Source organism: Amblyomma maculatum, chromosome 3, assembly GCF_055883805.1.
Source record: "Amblyomma maculatum isolate TAMU_Amacu chromosome 3, ASM5588380v1, whole genome shotgun sequence".
Lineage (NCBI taxonomy): Eukaryota > Metazoa > Arthropoda > Arachnida > Ixodida > Ixodidae > Amblyomma > Amblyomma maculatum.
In genome coordinates, this window is record NC_139346.1 from 106,270,636 (window position 1) to 106,291,026 (window position 20,391).

Sequence of the window (20,391 nt, forward strand, 5' to 3'; positions counted from 1 at the left end):
AGCCAGACGTGGACGAAGGTGGTGGCCTAGCCGTTACTCGGGCATACGTGAGAGGTGCCATCACAGGCGGCAGCACGGGGTTGGACGGCAAGACATCAGCGACGTGTTCTTGCACGGCACGGTGTATAGTAGGGGCCAAAGATGGAGCCAGTTCAGGAACGAGGCGGCCCGAGTCTTGAAAATGGGGAAGGAGTGAGAGTTGACGTGCGTCCTCTTCACGAGTAAAATCTTTGATCTGTTGATTCAGCGGGCTCCCTTCAGAAGTTGGCGAACCACCCAGTGCTAATGCGGATACGCCTTCGTCGCACACACTGGAGCGGCGCCTAGAAGCGCGCCGCTTGCGGAGCTCGTCGTAGCTCTGGCAAAGCTTGACGATTTCGCTAACGCTGGTGGGATCTTTTGCTACCAGCATCTGGAAGGCGTCCTCAGTAATGCCCTCGAGGATGTAGAGGATTTTGTTCGCTTCCGGCATGGCCGGGTCGACTCGTTTGCAGAGATCAACGATGTCTTCTATGTAGCTGGTAAAGGTCTCATCAGCGCGCTGAACACGATCGTGTAAACGTTGTTCGGCACGAAGCTTACGTACTGCCGGGCGGCCGAACACTTCTGCGAAATTCTTTTTAAATGTCGACCAAGATGACAGGTCAGCCTCAAGGTTGCGAAACCAGAGGTTCGCCACGTCCGTCAGATAGAATATGACGTTGCTGAGCTTGTATGAATCATCCCACTTGTTGTAGCTGCTTACTCTTTCATACGATGAGAGCCAGTCGTCGACATCTTGATCGGCCGTGCCACTGAATAGGCAAGGGTCACGCTGATCGTGGGTGGGACACATGATTGTGGGTGGGACGGCCGGCAGCGTCGAAGTGGACTCGTCTTGCATGGCGGTCGTAGAGGGCAGTGTACGGCTTCGCAGTTCCAGTTTGGATGGGATCGTTTCCGGCACCTCCACCAATTGTAATAGGGCGTTTATTGACGCTCAGATGGAGAGCTATGAGGAGAGGACCTTGCAACGGTGAGCCCAGCGTACTTCTTCTTTGTCTTCGTCGCACAACGCACTAGTGCATGTCGATGGCTGAAGTGCTGACTATCACAGTACAATATATATATATATATATATATATATATATATATATATATATATATATATATATATATATATATATATATATATATATATATATATTGTAAAGAAGACGAAGAAGAAAAGAAGAAGAAGAATCTTGGAGCTCCAACTGGGACCAGGTACTGCCATTCGTAACATTCGCGTACAACACTGCCACCCAGGCAACAACTGGTTTTTCGCCCTTCTTTCTCTTATACGGCCGTGAACCACCTTGTACTCTGGACACAATTTTGCCATACCATCCAGATGCCTCTGAGTACAGTGCTTTGTCCGATATTGTACAGAAGGCTGAGGACTGCCGTCAGCTAGCTCGCACGTTTACCTCCAACACTCAAGGCTATCGCAAAGATCAGCATGATAGCGATACCCCTGCTCCGACGTTCCTGGCCGACAGCTTCGTTTGGCTATGCGTTCCTGCCACCAGCAACTAGAAACGAAGTACCACGGACCTTATCGCGTCTTGGAACGCACATCCCCTGTTAATTACATCATCGAGCCAGTCACCCCTTCTTCCGACCACCGCCGCCGCGGCCGTGAGGTTGTCCATGTTAGCCGCCTCAAGCCGTATTACAACCCTCTGGTTTTCCCTTCCCCGTGAGTCGCCAGGATGGCGACTTCTTCACGCGGGGGAAATGTAAAGAAGACGAAGAAGAAACAACCCTGCGGGATCACCATCGCCACCATCGCTGGTCCCCGGCGCCCATCTCTCTCGCGCTGAAGCTGTTCCCTGCGGCTGGTATTCCGATCCCTCTGTGCCCGAGTTACTGCCAGCGCTAGACGTTCAGGCCATCTATTAAATCCACATTTCAATATATATATATATATATATATATATATATATATATATATATATATATATATATATATAAGCAGATCAATTAAGGGGAAATGAGGGTGCTCGTTATAATACATGAAGGAAAGAAGCCAACAGTCGGCGAGGCCAAAGAAAGCGTTGGGGATGGTACTTTTGTCTTTTTTTTTTTAATGTTTACTTGGATAATCACAGAAATTAGTAGTGTAATCTGTTTAGGGGAAAGATAATTAAACACAAAGTAGAAGAAAAAACAACGTGCCGATGGTGGGAGCCGAACCCACGACCTCCGAATATCGCGTCCGGTGCTCTACCAACTGAGCTACATCGGCCGCTGTTCCCCCTGCTACTTGCTTGGGTATTTATGTTGTCTGTATACGAACCTTGAGAGTGTTCACCAGCGCCACCCTCAGCCAAAGCGGCGAACGTGGAACGTCCTTTGTTACCGCCAGCGTCACGTAGAACGTGATCAAGAGCGAGGGCGAAAGCTGTGCTAGAACCCTCTTACGCTACCTATGGCTTCAAGACTGCCAGAAGTCTTGAAGCCATAGGTTCTTCTACTTTGTGTTTAATTATCTTTCCCCTAAACAGATTACACTACTAATTTCTGTGATTATCCAAGTAAGCATTAAAAAAAAAAAAGACAAAAGTACCATCCCCAACGCTTTCTTTGGCCTCGCCGACTGTTGGCTTCTTTCCTTCATATATATATATATATATATATATATATATATATATATATATATATATATATATATATATATATATATTGTGAAAGAAGGCTAGGTCGAGACAGCAAGGTCGTGACGGCAAGGCCAGCGATGCCTTGTCTAGCGTTTTTAATCCGGACACGAACCCAGGCGCGTGCCGGATCCGGCGCCGTGGAACGATGACGATGGTATGTACAAATGAAAGAAGATCCATTGAAGGCTCACAGTATTTATATATAAAAGACAAAGTACAATCCCCAATGTTTTCCTTGACCTCGCCGACTGTTGGCTTCTATCCATCACACACACACACACATATATATATATATATATATATATATATATATATTGTGTGTGTGTGTGTGTGTGTGTGTGTGTGTGTGTGTGTGTGTGTGTGTGTGTGTGTGTGTGTGTGTGTGTGTGTGTGTGTGTGTGTGTGTGTGTGTGTGTGTGTGTGTGTGTGTGTGTGTGTGTGTGTGTGTGTGTGTGCTTCATCAGCCAAGCAGTCGCGCCCATTGTTATGCCCTGGATCTCGTCGACATCGACAAACTTCATCGTCCACATCGGGAAGATCTTTCGGTGTTCTCGGGTTATGGACGAGGAAGAAGCGTGCACTGGTGGAGGCAGGAGCGTTTGCGCTAGGCACATTGGGATTCATTCAAATCATTACACTGTCACTGGACTTCATCTCTGAAGACCCCATTCCTGGGGCATTTGAGGTATTGATGATAAATAAATAAATAAAATGAGGCGGCCCACAACATGGCTCGAGGTTTTGTCAACCGAGTCGGTGGTTCATTCGTATACATAAGTTATTCCAAAGAGGGGCTTGTATCGTTTCACGATATCACAAGTCATTAGAGATTGGAACGGCACAAATTTCCACCACCTGACATATCGTTGGATAAGGCACAGGAGGCCGCTTGGAAGAGACTCCAGACGAGATCTTTTCTTAGCCCTTACCTATTAGTAAAAATGTACCCGGATGACTTTAACACCGCGTGCAGGTTCTGGGGAGAAACAGCCACGTATGGTCACATACTATGGAAATGTAAAACGAACCTCCACCGGAAGATCTAGTACAAATTTCTTCTCTTGAGCGATGGGAAGCCGTTCTGTTCAGCTCGTACCCGGGCATTCAAGCCTTGGCCACCGAGTGGCCGCTGAGGTCGCCGCAGCCATGGACTGAGGCCATCTAGAGCGGAGAGTCTGCATCTGCATTTTGACGAAAAATATGTTTTCCAATCCAATTGTAAACTTATATATACGAGGTGGCCTCTTCGGTATATACTAATACTCCGACTGGATGTTATCTGGCTATGAAGTTGGAAATATTTTACATTAGAACAGTTAGTTTCTTTTCCGCAAAGCTAACAGCTTTGTGTCCGCTGCAGCGGAGTTTTTCAGCGATTGTTGGCCCCATGGTAACCGCGTCCGCAAACGTACTCGGTTTAACTGCTGGACAATATTCATCTTGTTTACAGGAATATGTCAGGGTTTATTTAACTCACAATGCGTAGTGGACTTCTATGCCGAATTCTTCTCGGCCGTTTATTGCGTTGGGACCCCTAATGCTAACAGTCTTTGTGGAAGTTGAATACGCAGCATATGTGATGTTTGAGGCTATCTCATTCAGTACCTAAACTTCCCAGCGTTTCCTGCAAGAAAAGAAAACAGAAAACAAAAAGCGATTTCAATGCGAAATTCTTGTGCTGGGGGGGGGCGCACCCTTCGTGCCAGCGGCTATTTTTGTGCGCACATCGAAAATGCTTGGTCCAAGTTGGGCAATATGTTATGTTTGGTTTTGTTCTTTAAATCGCAAGAAACGTGCCCATTTACGTGGCACCCAAAACATTATGAGGAATGTGCAGTGCATTCTCTTCGTATCAGATAGACAACCAACACTCCTGCGTTCATTGTCGGTCGCAGGGCTTCATGAAGGTGTCCAGTGACAGCTGGTACAGCGGTACGGACGCAGGCAGTGAAACGAACTCCGTCCAGGGCTTTGTGGAGGAGTCCAGTGACAGCTGGCACAGCGGGACGGACGCGGGCCTTGAAATGCACTCCATCGACCTCTCTTCCCAAGTCGATAAGAATGATAGCGTCACAGTTCTACCACAAGACTATGGCGAACGCAACGAGACAGCTTGAAAACGTTTTATTCTCGATGTTTCATATATATTACCTATCATTACAATCACATGATAACGTACTATTTTAATGGTTGATAATGTCAGCTATATGTTTCTTGGTATGTCATTTTTTCTTCACCTTGCAGGCGGAACTGCTTATCGCCTGGAGAAAAATCACCCCAGTGGTTTTCCCTCACAAACATTTCCACTTAGAATCCTTTCTGTTCAAATGCGTAAGATAAGTAATACACAAAAATAAAATACCATGCTTTTGTCATAGTGTATCTGTACTGTCTTATGACCCCAAGATCAACAGCGGTTAATGCAGGGCATAATAGGGAAACGCCAGAACACATCTGATGAAAATTTCATCCACATTGGAGGCCTTGTTTCGCTCTATGGACACAGCACGCCCACGCATTACAAGCTTATACTGTCGTGTGAGCTTCTCCTCTTCTGGTAGAGTCGTGACAAAACGCAGCTTTCCGCTGAAATTCATAATAGTGCAGTTTTGGTGATGAAAGGCCAAGCCTGTCACTCACTATGGCGTTGAGATAGCTTTTTGTAAATTGGACGGTCTCCGTCACCACTTCAAAACGTTCATACGAAAGCAGCTTTGTGCCGTGTTTTTTTTTCTTCTTAATTTATAGTGTGTATTTACAACAATGTCGTGCCCAGCAACTTTTCTGCTTCAGTTCTGTCGGCGGAATACGATTTACCTGGGTAGTCCAAAAACATGTTATGTTAAATTTCATACAATATCTGCTTGAAAAAAACAAAACATTTTATAACAGTCGGAATAAACGTATCCTGAGGTCCATATTTCAATGCTTTTGAGATAGATCCTAAAATTTACGAAATAGTGTGTTCTGTATTATAAACCATATTTGCTGTTAAAAATAACTTTTGTTCTAATATATTCTCCTGCATATCAATATAGTGATTTATTCATATCTACAAAAGAACATTATAAATACACTTTAAGCACTTATTCCCAGAAAATGTCTCCTTTTCTAGTACACATTTTTTTACCTCAGAGGTCTTTGTGTAAGTTACTAAACAATACCTGCCGTATAGATCACGCGCAGCTCCATTATTGAATAAAAAAGATTTGCTTATTACCACTCGCTACTATCTCTCATAATTGATATAAATGCTTGAATGTGTCCTATTTGTTTAGGGGTGAGTGGACTAACTGCGGGTCATCCTGTTTGCCGAGGTCAAGTGTCACACTAATTGTTAGTCTTCGCCATAGAATTGTGTGCCGTTGCTAGCGATGGGACTACATGCTCGTGTGGAATCGCTTTGCTATTTTCATGATTTGTATATTTATTTTTCAATCATGTGCCATAAATAGCGTTATGACCCAGTCGAAAAACTACAGAAAATTTTTTGATGTTACGACAGAATTTCTGTGCGGTTTTTGACTGGGAACCTGTTGTGACAACAGAACAATCTGTAGTAACATCAGAAATTTCTGTAGTTACAACAGAGAGTGCTACATAACTACAAACAACAGAAATATACTACAGAAAAACTACAGAACTACAGAAGAAACTACACAACTACAGAAAAATCTGATGGTAATGACGGAACTACAGGCTATTTTGTCGTATTTTTGACACAGTTCTGTAGTTTTTGTCGAATGGGGAGAGTGCGCGTACAACCTAAGTATACAGTTCTCTGCTACCGTGCCACCACATAGTAGCAACGTGCATCAACGTTGACTTGGCTGAAAAGTTATTTGGCTATTCGTCGCTGCCCCCAGGTTTGGTTAAAAGGGTTGCATTTACCTTCCTAATACTAACGGACGTTGCCGGGCTTATATGACTCAACTGTGCTCTCTGACCGTTTGCTTAATATTAGAGATTTAGAATACCGTAGACGTACTGACGTACACATACAGGTTTACTGCACGCCCGCTGCAAATGCGCCGTGGCAGAGGTCGGTAGAGGCGTGGTCGCTGTGCGTTTGCAGGAGACGTCCCGTAATGTTCTACACTCCTATGCTAGTACATCTGCGATATGCTAAATCTATCCGTTACACCACGCTGCAATCGCGAAGGAGACCTCGAAGATGAGACTTGATGAGTCTGGGGAAACAATTGGTCGGATTTTTACATTGTCCGGATATAGCTTTCAGCAACGGATGGGTTAGTGTGCATTGCTCTATCAGTTCAGTGTACAACGAGCGGTGCGGAGGTGCGGGGCATTGTTGGCTTTGTGCGCTGTATTCTCATTAGCGTACGCGTAAACTATATAATGCATTTTGCTGAAAGTGCTAACTGAAATAGATAGGCTGCAGGATGAGTGAGCGGAAGTGGCAGAATACGGCATATCGGCGCTATGAGTGAGCGTACGAATGGGTGCACAGCAAGTAGTCTTGACGGCGATGCCGTAATTACTGCCAATGGACGAAAGCCAGGTACATGGTAACAATACCCGCGAAGTATTCCTGGTGGCAGCTCAAGCACTCTTCTCCTTCTCTTCGAACATAGCTGTGAATAGAAACTCAACGCACTTCATTGGTTCCAATTTACGAAACGGCGATTATAGCTGTTTTTTTTTCGTCGAAGAAGGCATTGCTTGTGTCTAAGGCCAGGAAGGATACCGGTAATACTTTTCGATAGGCGGTAAATAATTTCTTGGCTTCCTGTACCTTGCGAGGTTTAGCTAGCTGTATCACGTGAAATAGAAAAGGTTATATGCGTTGGTTTGAAACCACATACACGAAAACCCACATAAGTTAGATATGCAGCGAGTTCTTAGGAAACTAAGGGCGTATGACAATGGCAAAAAAAAAACAAAGAAGCGACTAAAGTGAATGGCAGTCTGAGCGTTTCAGGGGTTCATCAAGGAAAATGCCGCTTATCCCCAAACTGTTTTTTTATTAGGATTTCTTTTTAATCGCTTTATCCGCCGACTCCCCCCATGCTTGCTCTGCATAGGTTCATTCAGTTTAAACGACAAGCATTAAAATTGTGCCTAATCAAATGTAAATAAAAATTATGCAGGACAATTAGGCTCCGTCTATTGGGGTATTATGAGATAGCGTATGCTACCAGCCCAAATTTAAAGCACAGCGTTCACCAAGCCGCATGAACACGCCTTCGTTGTAAAGCGGTAACGTGTATGCAAGTGTCCTGGCATGCTGATTCTGATGTTACCCTCTCATGTGAAAGGAGAGACCCAAGTAGGCAGCTCTTACCAAACGTAATGATAGGAAACACTTCGTCCAGTCAGAACTCTATGTAGTAAGCTACCGGCTACCTCCTGACAGCGCCATGCTCGGGTGTTTTCGCTCACAATGCAAAACCTGGCACCAAAGGACGGCCGCTGAGTTTGACGCCGGCACGGACACCAGATATTCGGTTTACAGGGTCTTTAACTATATCGAGTCAAAATACTCAGGTAGAAAATTTTTAAAGATTTGCTGGGAAGATTGATCTGATGAACGCAACAACAAAAGACCGATAAAATACTCCAATTCATGAGAAATAACTTTTCATATAGGCCTTACAAAAAGCAGTTCAATTTCACGTGGGGTTCAACAACAAAACTGCATACAGAGGGCAGCAACACAACCTCTACCATTTGGTCTCTCAGCGTTCACTAGCGCGATTCCGTTTAAAGTGACTTCGAATTCGTACACGTTAATGTGTAGCCGAATTGCAGTAACACCGATAAAGTGAGGGAAATGAGAAGTTATTAAGGCTTTAATATTTGAATGTGTATTGAGAAGGCTTCTATCGTTAACTTCAACAAACGGTGGTTATTGTTGCTGTGACGAGGCAATCAAGATGTAGTGGCTTGATCTTAAGTAAGATGTTTGTGACATGTTACGGAATGTCTGATTAGAAGTATGCATTACTAGTCTTATTACAAGCACTGTACACGTTCTACCGGACGTTTTCGATAATTACATGGTTTAACCGCATTAGGATCATCCTGCTGTTGTTCTTGAAACTTTCAGACACTTCAGAAAGCTTTTTGTGGATCTTGCCGACACGTATCTAAAATCCTCCCATAGATGGTATTTGGAATCTTTAGTGGACCGTTTGTAACAATAAAACATTCCCCCTGAAATTCCAGAAGCTTCATAATCACTGGACGCGGGTGGTCACGGAGTCGTCTTTCAATATGGTGGCACCTTTCTACTTGTGGGTACTTCATTTTTAGTTGCTTCTTAAACCACGCTGAGATATTCGAGATATCGTATCTAGCCGGATAAGGTGGCGGTATTCGAATCCGGCTTGGCACGGGCGTTCACAGCTCGAACAGCGCATGAGCAGCCTTCGCCATCACCCCCCCCCCCCCCCCCGCCCCTTCCCCTCGTCTCCCGGGCCACGGGTTAAAATGCACTGGCCGGTTACCATGAAATGCTTATTCTGTTCCTGCTCCCTGGATGGACTGTCTTCTTAGTATGCTGCGGCACGACGTTGCACTGCCGACGAGGATGGGATTCCAGACGTGTGCGGACAGCAACTGAAGGCAAACAGGATGGCGTCTCGACTCCCCGTTTTCAACGACACTGTGAGGACTTGGAGCACGCATCAGGTGCGACTAGAAACCTATTTTGAAGGCAGCGAGATTTCCGATGCGGGAAGACGCCGGGCTCTGTTGGTTTCGTCATTGAGCGACAGCATCATCCGCGTCTTACAAGGGCGCCAACCGTCAATGTCCATCAACTCCCGAACGTATGAAGATATCGCGAAATGCCTGGAGGAGCACTGGATCCCGGCGACCAACGAAATCCCGGCAAGCTATTCGCTTTTGATGTGCAGGCCGCTAGACGGAGAAAGTGGGCGAGACTACATCACCGAGCTGCGGCGCCTCGCCGAAAACTGCAACTTTGGCACAACTGTGGACAGTATGCTGCGGGACCGCATCGTTTGCGGAATTCGAGATGAAGAAACCCGCCGATATTTATTGGCGCGTAAAAAGCTGACCCGAGAACAAGGCGAAGAATTCGCCCTGGCTTCAGAGAAAGCGAATGAAGACGCTCGCGGCATGTGGGATACTGGCCGACAGAGCAGTGGCGTCAACGTAATAAATCAGCAATGGCACGGGCGGCTCTGGAGGAAGAGCTGCGAGTCACGAGCACCTAATCTTCAGTGCGAAAGATGTAAGGGGGCACTCGAAACGGCTGTGTGCCGACATCGCAATATCGCCTGCTACCAATGTGGAAAAAGAGGGCACCTGGTCAGGGCTTGGAAGGTAGGCCATTCTCACTTATCAGGAACATATGCTGTGAGGGAAACGGAATTAGAAAGCGAAGAAATGCTGCACGCGCTTGTCGCACACAGTTCAGCAAACAAAGACACGGTTCAACCTATTGAGCGCACATTGACGTGGCACGGCCGCAAGGTGCGCATGATTATTGATACGGGGTCAGCGGTCTGCGTGATACCCAAGAACGTCTTCAAAAAGCATTGTAAATGGTGGCCGGCGTTACGGAAAGCTTCTCTTCGCCTTTCATGCCTCCTGGGGCCGCTCCCGGTTTTCGGCAAACTGGATATGGAAGTGCAGAGGGGGTAAAAGGCGGTGGTGGTGGTAGAAACATTTTATTGCCATTGAACAAACAGTGGGGGCGAAGCCCCTGCATAGCACTTGTATGCTCCCTTACAGCTCACTGGTGGTTGTGAATTATCAAGGGCCTCTCCTTTGCGGACGAAACACGATAGACGCGCTTCACATAGCGGGTGTGTCCCTTTTGGAAGAGAGAAAGTCTGCTTGGGAGTAAAGGATGTTCAGGCTGGTACCGAGTTACAAAAAGTTCTAGACGACTTTTCAGACCTCTTTGAAAACAAGTTGCGGTGCTGCAAGAGACCACCCGTGAAGCTATACCTTAAAGAACGCGTTCAACCACGATTTGGCAAGTATCCGCCGAGATCGACCGGCTAGTGGAAGACTGAGTGCTGTCGCCGGTCAGCGTTGCAGAATGGTTTGGTTTGGTTTGTGGGGCTTAGCGTCCCAAAGCGACTCAGACTATGATAGACGCCGTAGTGGAGGGCAACACCGGTAGAGCCTGTGGCAAAGAAGAATGGGGACATCTGGCTGTGCGGAGATTTTAAGCTCGCCGTCAATCAAGCGACACGACTTGAGCGGTACCCTCTCCCAAAAACTGATGACATTTTTGCAGCCTTATCCGGGGGTGAGGTGTTCAGCACAGACAATTTGAGCAACGCGACAACCAGCTTCCCCTTGATGAGGAAGCCAAAACGTTAGCTGGGCTGAATACACACCAAGGTCTGTACTGCTACAATCGGTTAGCCTTCGGTATTGCATCGGCCCCCGTTGTGTTTCAACGCCGCATGAAAGCTGTTCTACAGGGCCTACCGGGTGTGAAGGTTTACCTGGAGGACATCATAGTTGCGGAAAAAGGACATGACATCTCAATTCTGCGGAAGATCTTCCAGCGGCTACGAGACAATGGTCTGAAGCTGAATCAGGCGTAGTGCCGGTTCCGCGAGAAAGAAGTGTCATTCTTGGGACATCGAATCGAGGCAAGAGGCCTTCACCCGCTTCACGACAACTTGGCAGCAGTGCGGGCGGCGCCACACCTACACGGGTAAGCCAGCTGAAGTCATTGTTAGGACTGGTTACTTATTGCTCTATATTCCTGCCACATTTGTCTTCCACACTGCCTCCACTGTGCCACTTGCTGTCCAAAGGGGTCTCGTGGAATTGCGGACCGGCTCAGGAAACTGCATTTCAGGAAACAAAGCGCGTCACGTGCAACGCCAACCTCCTCGTTCATTACGATCCGCAGTGCGATGCGTCAGCAGAGGGAGTAGGTGCAGTTCTATCGCATCGCATCAACGGAATTTATCATCCCATTGAATTTCGCTCAAAAACGCCGACGAAAGCGGAGCGCAATTATTCGGAAGTAGAAAAGGAAGCTCTGGCATTAGTTTTTTAGTTACCAAGTTTCGGGATTATCTGTTCGGCAGCGGATTTGCCCTCGTTACTGTGCGTCCTGACAAACCAGTCCTGCACACGGCAGCTGCAAGAATTCAGCGTTCGGCGCTATTTTTAGCAATATATCAGTATGATTTTTAATACCGGAAGGGAGAGCTAAATGGAAGTTTGCCTTTGCCGCAGTGTGAGAAGGACGATGAAAGCGAGCTGGCAGAGGATGTCCTGCATGCGCACGCATTAGATGGTTTCGCTCTTTCCGCCCAAGAAATGGCAGAGCAAACCGGCAAAGATTAAAGGCTCCAACTAGTGAAGACTTGGGTCTTGCGCGGCTGGCCAAGGCGGTTAGGTAAAACCGAACAGTGGTACCAGCTGTTTTTTGTGCGCAGGCACGAATTAGCTGTAAGCAACGGAGTTATCTTCTGGGGCCATCGCGTTGTTTTGCCTGAAGCAGCGCAGGAATTTGTTTTGAAAGAGCTGCCCGACACATATTCCGGCATAACGGCAATGAAGAACACCGCCCGCAGTGTCGTTTGGTATCCGGGATTAGATAAGGATATCGAAAAGCTCACAAAACATTGCCCCCAATGTGTACACTGCTTGCCCATGCCTGCGGCAGAGGTGCCGGCATATTGGCCGAAAACAGACCGACGCTGGTGCCATCTGCACATAGACTTCGCGGGTCCCATCGAAGGGCACACGATATTTATTCTCATTGATGCCTCAACTAACTCGATCAAGGCTGTGCCATCAAGAAGTGCGACGGCGGAAACCATAGTAGAACTTCTCCAAAATATTATTGCGCGTTTTGGCCATCCCCGGACTATCGTATCCGATAACGGCCCGCCGTTTACGAGCGCAATGACAGCACGATTTTTCGGGGAAAATGGCGTTCGTCTTCTGACAGCAGCTCCATACTATCCTCAATCGAACGGCTTGACAGGACTTGCTGGGCGCACTGTGAAAGAAGGATAGAAGGACAGAACTTTGCCTACTAGACTTGTCAAATTGTTATTACGTTACAGGTCCACACAGTCCAAGGAGGAGACGTTGCCGGCTGAAAACGTGCTGGGATTTCAGCCATGAACCCACCTGAGCACTTACTTTCCAGAGCAGGACGGAGAGGCGAGTACTACCACAAGCAAGCTGTCGGTTTTTAAAAGCAGCCTCTCGCGCCAGGGATGCACGTATGGGGTCGAAAGTACAATCATCCTGGTGAAATGTCGCTACCCGGGACCGTGACAGAAGTAAAGGGCCGACGTTTAGTCACAGTAGATAGGCCCACGGGGGTGCAACGGTGGCATGTGGATGAAGTGCGACTACGGGGATCACCGATTGCAGAAAAGAAGGAAGTCAGCGAAACACAGCTTAGTGCCGAGCAAGACTTAGAGACAGGGCCCTCCATACTCTACGAAACGCAGTCGACAGACTAACAAGCAGCTCCAGCCAGGCAGCCATCAGGTAATAAAGAGGCCACCGGCTCCAGCGAACCAATGGAAAATACAGATGTAGCGATCATCATCATCACAGCCTGAATATACCCACTGCAGGGCGAAGGCCTCTCCCATATTTCTCCACTTAATCCGGTTCTGTGCTAGCTGCATCCACTTGACCCCTGCGAACTTCTTAATCTCATCCGCCCACCTAACTTTCTGCCGCCCCCTGCTACGCTTTCCTTCCCTTGGAATCCAGTTTGTTACCCTCAGCGACCATCGGTTATCCTCTCTTCGCACTACATGTCCTGCCCATGTCTATTTCTTCTTAATTTCTACTAGAATGGCGGTAACTTGAGTTATTTCTCTGACCCACTCTGCACGCCTTCTATCTCTTAATGTTACCCCTACCATTTTTCGTTCCATAGCCCTCTGGGTTGTCCTCAACTTAAGTAGAACTCTCTTGGTTAGCCTCCATGTTTCAGCCCCATAGGTGAGTACAGGCAAGATGCAACTGTTGTATACTTTCCTCTTGAGCGATACCGGTAAGCTGCTAGTCATAATCTGCGAGTGCTTGCACAATGCGCTCCATCCCAATCTTATTCTTCTTGTTATTTCCTTTTCATGGTCCGGATCTGCGGTTACTACCTGTCGTAAGCAGACATATTCGCCTACTACTTCCAGTATTTCGCTACCTAATGTAAACTGCTGTTCCTTCCCGAGGCTGTTGAACATTACCTTAGTCTTCTGCATATTGATTTTCAAGCCTACCTTTCCACTTTTCCTGTCTAGGTCATCAATCATTATTTGCAGTTCATCCCCCGAGTAGCTTAGCAAGGCAATGTCATCAGCAAATCGCAGATTACTGAGGTATTCTCCATCTACCCTTATCCCTAACTGCTCCCATTCCAAGTCTCTGAATACTTCCTCTAAACAAGCTGTGAATAGTACTGGGGAGATTGTGTCTCCTTGCCTAACACCTTTCTTTATGAGAATTTTGTTACTTTCTTTATGCAGAACTATGGTTGCTGTGCAGCCACTATATATATCTTCCAGCACTTTCACGTACGGATCGTCTACCCCCTGATTTCGCAATGCCTGCATCACCGCCGAGGTTTCAACTTAGTCAAATGCTTTTTCGTAATCAATGAATGCTATGTATAAGGGCTGGTTATATTCCGAGCATTTTTCTATCACCTGATTGATGGTATGGATATGATCGATAGCAGAGTACCGTTTCCGAAACCCTGCTTGATCCTTTGCTTGATTGCAGTCTAAGGTTGTCCTGATTCTATTAGCGATTTCCTTAGTAAATACCTTATACGTAATAGACAGTAAGCTGATTGGTCTGTAATTTTTAAGGTCCTTAGAGTCCCCTTTCGTGTGAATGAGGATAATGTTTGCATTCTTCCATGGTTCCGGTACCGTCGATGTCACCAGGCACTGCGTATACAGGGTGGCCAATTTTTCTAGCACGATATCCCCCCCGTCCTTCAGGAAATCTGTAGTTATCTGATCCTCTCAAGCTGATTTCCCCCTTTTCATAGTTTCTAGTGCTTTCTTGACCTCGTCTTTTGTCACTGGTGGAACGTCTGACTGTTTTTCCCTACCGCCAATCTCATTACAGTCCTGACTACTTTGGCTACTATAGAGATCTGTATAGAACTCCTCGGCTACTTTGGCTATCTTTTCCATATGAGTGACGACGTTGCCCGCCTTGTCCCTTATCGCATACATCTGGTTTTTGTCTATGCCCAATTTCTTCTTTACCGCTTTAAAGCTTCCCCCGTTCTTTACAGCATGTTCAATTTTCTCGATGTTATACTTCCTTATATCGACCACCTTGCGCTTATTGATTAGCTTTGATATCTCAGCCAATTCGATCTGGTCTGTTGGATTGGAAGCTTTCCTACTCTGGCGTTTCTTAATCAAATCTTTCGTCTCCTTAGACAGCTTACCGGTATCCTCTCTAACTATCCTACCGCCTACTTCTACAGCGCACTCAGTAATGATATCTGAAATTATTGTTCCTTGCCTCTAGGGTAATGTCGCCAACCTCAGTTAGAGCTGAATACCTATTCTGTAGCGAGATCCTGAACTCTTGAGCCCTCGCCCTCACCGCTAATTCGTTGATTGGTTTCTTTCTTACTAATCTATTACGTTCCTTCTTCAGATTTAGGCTAATTCGGGACCTCACCATCCTGTGGTCACTGCATCGCACTTTCCCGATTACCTCTACATCTTGCATAATGGCGTGGGTTGAACACATTATGAAGTCGATTTCATTTTTAGTCTTTCCGTTAGGACTTTTCCATGTCCATTTCCGGTTCTTCCGTTTGCTGAAGAAGGTATTCATGATTCGTAAGTTACTGCGCTCTGCAAAGTCAACTAGTAACTCCACCCTGCTATTCCTAGAACCAATGCCATAGTCACCTACTGCCTTGTCTCCTGCCTGTTTTTTCCCTACCTTGGCATTGAAGTCGCCCATTAGTACAGTATACTGCGTGTTTACTTTTCTCATTGCCGATTCTACATCTTCATAGAAGCGTTCAACTGCCTGGTCATCATAACTACATGTAGGTGCATAGGCCTGTACAACCTTCAGTTTATACCGCTTATTAAGCCTAATTACAATGCCTGCAGCCCTCTCAAGAATACTATAGAATTCATCTATATTACCTTCAGTACAGTATATGCCTCATTCGGCCTCCTAACCTCACTAAGCCCTATGACATCCCATTTCATGCCCTCTAGTTCCTTTATCAGCACTGATAAACTAGATTCACTAGCTCTAGGGTTCTAGCAATAAACGTTGCCAGGGTCAATTTCCAATGGCGGCCTGTCCAGCGGAGCCAGGCTTTCTTAGCACCCCCTGCTGCGTCACAGATCTGACCGCCGCCGTGGTCAATTGTTCTGCAGCCGCTGGTGACTGAGGGCCGGGGTTTTGGGGAGCTTATCATAGGAGGTTGCGGCCAATCAGTACACCATGGTGGCAAAATCCTGTTCTGGTGAGGGAGTGCGTTGCCGGAGGTGTTCACCGGCATCAGGTCGCACCCTAAACCTGTGTACGCAATTCCATCGACACGCGGATATTTTTTTCATGCGGTGGAGAAATGCGCGGCACCGGGATTTGGACCCCGGTCCTCTAGCATGCGAGGCGGATGTTCTACCGCTACGCCACCGCTGCAGGATGTAGCAATATAACGAACTTTACCAAGATGCTCATGCTGCACCCGCAAGCATCCTGACAGGTTGCAGATATAGGGGGAAGGAAGTGCTGTATCGTATCTAGCCGGATAAAGAGGCGGTGGCCGCGTCCGGCTTGGCACGGGCGTTATTATCTCAAACAGCGCATGAGCAGCCATCTCCCCCGTCTCCCGGGCCACGGGTTAAAACGCACTGGCCGGTTACCAATAAAGGCTTCTTCTATTCCTGCTCCCTAGATGGACTGTCTCCTTAGTATGCTGTGGCACGACGTTGCAAGTTCATTACCTCCATTATTAAATTCGGGAGGACCATACGTAATACATGGATGTTGTTCCTTGAGCATGGTTATCCAGCTCATCTTTATTTGAATGTCTATTGTTCGGATATCAGTCGTGCACGTTCACTGTTGAGACTGCTGTTGTAATATCGGTTGGCGTACACATAAGAATTTGATTTCCTTAGTGAGAGAGACAAAGGTCTTTGTCGTCTTCCATTCCTCGCAACGAGATAGCGGTCATTCCACTTGCGATCAATAGGGCCTGCAGTTAAAGACGGAAGCTTTGTGTCATTGCAAATTCACAGCGTTCTTTTTAATTTATTTATTTATACCTGGGTTCCGTCAGGCATGTATTTTCTTTTCCTGCCAACGATGCATCGCATTAAATAAATGTTTAGCGGCTCACGCCAATCATCTTGTCCAAGACCCTCAGAATCTCTCCTGCGCTCGACACTAAATCTACGATGCGGTCGCAAGGGCAACGACGGCATGAACGAGGATAGATGCACCGGTGGCAAGAAGAACAGTGGTCCTACAGATGTCCGATATTGCTGGAATGCTTCAAACATAGTTTAGGCCAGTTCAAAACACATCCGATGATGGGCTAATATACACATGTTTTTTTTTTTTCAATTTTGGCGCAACAATTCTGAAATACTGGCAGCACTGAACCTACTCGGGCTATTTTCCTCAATATGTGTTGTGGCGCGCCGTTGGCGCGCTTGCCTCGCTGCCCGACAGATGACGCACCATGTCAAAATAGCTTTTCGACTCTCTTCTGCGAAAATTGTGCACGCCGCCGAGAGCAATTTTTTCTCGATTTCGGAAAATCTAGGCAAGTACCGATGTTGAATCACTTATCAGATAACGTAGACGATATTTTGCTACTTTGTGAACGTTATTTCAGCTCAAATGGGGTAGTAGAGTTTGCATAGGAATGTTTTAAATCCGAGCCCCCAAATATTCAAGACTCTGTACAACTGGTATTCACAAGCTTCTTTAATATTTGGACAATGGTTGCCGAGCAAAATGTGCGTGTCGTCGCGCTTCGAATCGCGAGGAAAGTATGTTAAAAACATGGTACTATTAAGGTCCGCTTTTTGCAAAGTGCAGGACAGCGAACACCGAATGACAGTACTCGATCTAAGAGCCTTTTCTGTTGGACTGAAACAATAGATTTGACCTTGCCTTGTCAGATGGAAGGAAGGATGCACTAGGTGCGATCCTCCTGAGAGGGTACAGACCTCAACCTGAGACCGTCCTCATCACACAGCTATCCGAGACAAGGCCTCTCGCACCATAAGATTTGGGGGTTTTTGTTTCGAGGAGTGGGCTTTTCCCGGTCAAGGGGCTCATGCAATCCGGCTTGTTCCCACAAGGGCGGTTTCGCAGTGCATATGCACAACGTCCGCACCACCCCGGTGGGTCAAAGCCTGACGCGAGCAAGTCCTCTAATATCTCACTTCTAGTTTTCGGTTTTCTTATTTCAAGATCACCATGGCGTGTCCCTATTCTTCAAAAAACGTCTCCCTAAGTGGCGTCTTTGTCTCTTTAGGTGGAACCATAGTTCTTTTCTGATTTTGGCCTTCACTTCATGGAAGCTCGGAGTCTTGTTCGAGTAGGCCGTTTTGCAATGGGCCACCCACACCTGATACTTGACCTCTACCAGTGTCAAGACAAATTACTTGCGCCTTTCCTTGGAAGCGTGTTGAAGTAGCGCATTGTGGGATATGGGATCGCGGGGAGACCGAACATGTGTCTCAGACGCTCTAGAAGTGCTGCGGGAATTAGGCAGTTCAAAAAGATTTGCTTCGTCATCTCCCGGGCCAAGCAGAAGAGACACTGGTCAATAATTCCCGGCGTCAAAGGGACGAAGGTGCACCGTCTGATAGGTAATATGCCTCCTGTGAACCGCCACATCAGGGAGGCTCGGCGTGCATCGGCGCAGTGGGCGGTGATTTACTTCCAACTGGGTCTTTCTGCACTTAGAATGTAGCTTGATAGGTGGAGAGGAAGCGGAGGTATGATCACATAATATCTTTCAAGGGCATGGTTCGTGGGTCAATGTCCAACGAGATTTCCTTCAGGTAATCGGTGCCGAGGATGGGTGCAGGGATTGTACAGTGGAGCGAACTTCCTGTTCTGTGATATCTGCGTTGAGGCGTTGTGTTTACCTGTATATGCTGGGAGGGGGTTGTTAGTACTCGGTGCAGTATGGGTAGCTTTGAGTTCATCGATTAGGTGTGTGGGTGGGAGTGGTGTGTTGAGAATGATCTGAGTGATGTGTTGCGGTGTGGTTATTCTGGATTGACTAGGGTCGAGTAGGTTGTAGAGGAGCTGCCAAGGTTTTTTGTTGCTAAGCTTACCAGACATTCCGTTGCAGATCTGGCCTCATTTTTCGCGGTTAAGAGATTCGGAGTGAGAGTTCAGTTCAGCTTGAAGTCCCGGGAGGCGTTTCCGCAGTTTGCAGTTTTGTTTCTCTCTCTTCAACCAGGTTTGGAGGCTATTCCTTGCCTCCGAGATGTGTGCCAGTTGACTATCTATTTCGTGTACGTTCGGAGGTGGGTCTATGTGCTGTGTATGTGTATCGATATCGTTGCGGAGCGTCTGAACCCATCCGTCGATGTCCTGAATTGGCATATTGGGTACGTTCTCTCGCGTGATACGAAGGTCATCCCATTTGATGTGTTAATGTTCGGGTGATTTTGCGCTGTGCGTGAGAGGGAGCTGTAATCAGAATTGGGTAGTGGTCACTTCCCATGGTTTGTGTGGAACGCTCCCATATCACATTTCGAATGACATGGCTCAGTGTGAGGTTAGGACTGGTGTCCAGTTGCACACTGGTACCGATGCGCGTGGGAAAAAGGAAGTTGTTGTGTGCAGTGACCTGGAGAGCCTGTAGTTATGTCCAGAGGCGCCTGTCTGCCCCTGGGTGTCGTGTAGGGGTATCCCAGTTGATGTGCTGTGAATTTAAGTCGCCGCCAATAAGTAAAAGGTGTGAGCCTGCTGCTTGGCGAATGTGGTGTAGGAGGACAATGAGCGTGTGTATGGGTTTTGTATTGGGTGGGATAAATACTGGCGGTGTAGAGGGGCTGTTGCTGGGGTTCACGGGGTATAACTTGTGTTAATATACACGGTACTGGAGAGGTAATGGGAATATGCTGTACTGTGAGTGTTCTGTGGACGAGTGTTATGATGCGTGTGTTGTCCGTATCGTAAGAGTATTGGGCGTTGTAGCTTGGGAGGTTGGCTTTGCACTGCCTATCCTGGTGGAGTATTAAGGGGGGTGGTGGGCTAAGGTAGGTCAGAAAATATTTACGGATTCAACCACTCGAGACAAGAAGCTCTACATTTCGCTACAGTGAACTACATTTCGCCGAAAAACATTGGACACTTAGAGTGAAGGTTTTAATCGTCCCATGGTTGGCCTAATTACTTCATAGCTGTCCACAACGGGACTTTCACTTCTCATACTCTCACTCCCGCCTACATTTTTCCCTCAAGTCTGACAAATAGTGTGCTTTGTCTTTCTTAATAGCAATGTTGAATTTACAGGACCTTTACCTGGTACGGTACAGGTGTTTACCATTTGGTGGTCTCCACCTGAAAGTTTAAGGCGCCTTCCTCAAACCGAATCTTAATTATTTATTTATATATTTTAAAAAATTAAAAAACCGCCTATTGAGAAGTCAGTTTACGGCGGCTATCGCTTATTACGAGTTTAAAGCCCTTAAACTGCACCATGTTTTTCTTTCATGCCTAATAAAGTGATGTAGTA

The 20,391-nt window shown here is 46.8% G+C and overlaps 1 long non-coding RNA gene across 1 annotated transcript in view; it reads left to right on the top strand.

The window, feature by feature from the left end:
* The window catches only part of LOC146195494 (uncharacterized), a 51,061-nt gene extending 46,091 nt beyond the window's left edge, over positions 1 to 4,970 (top strand). The window contains exon 7 of the long non-coding RNA XR_014705580.1: positions 4,577 to 4,970. This is a non-coding gene — a long non-coding RNA (uncharacterized LOC146195494). The remainder of the gene's footprint in view (positions 1 to 4,576) is intronic.
* Positions 4,971 to 20,391: the final 15,421 nt, after the last annotated feature.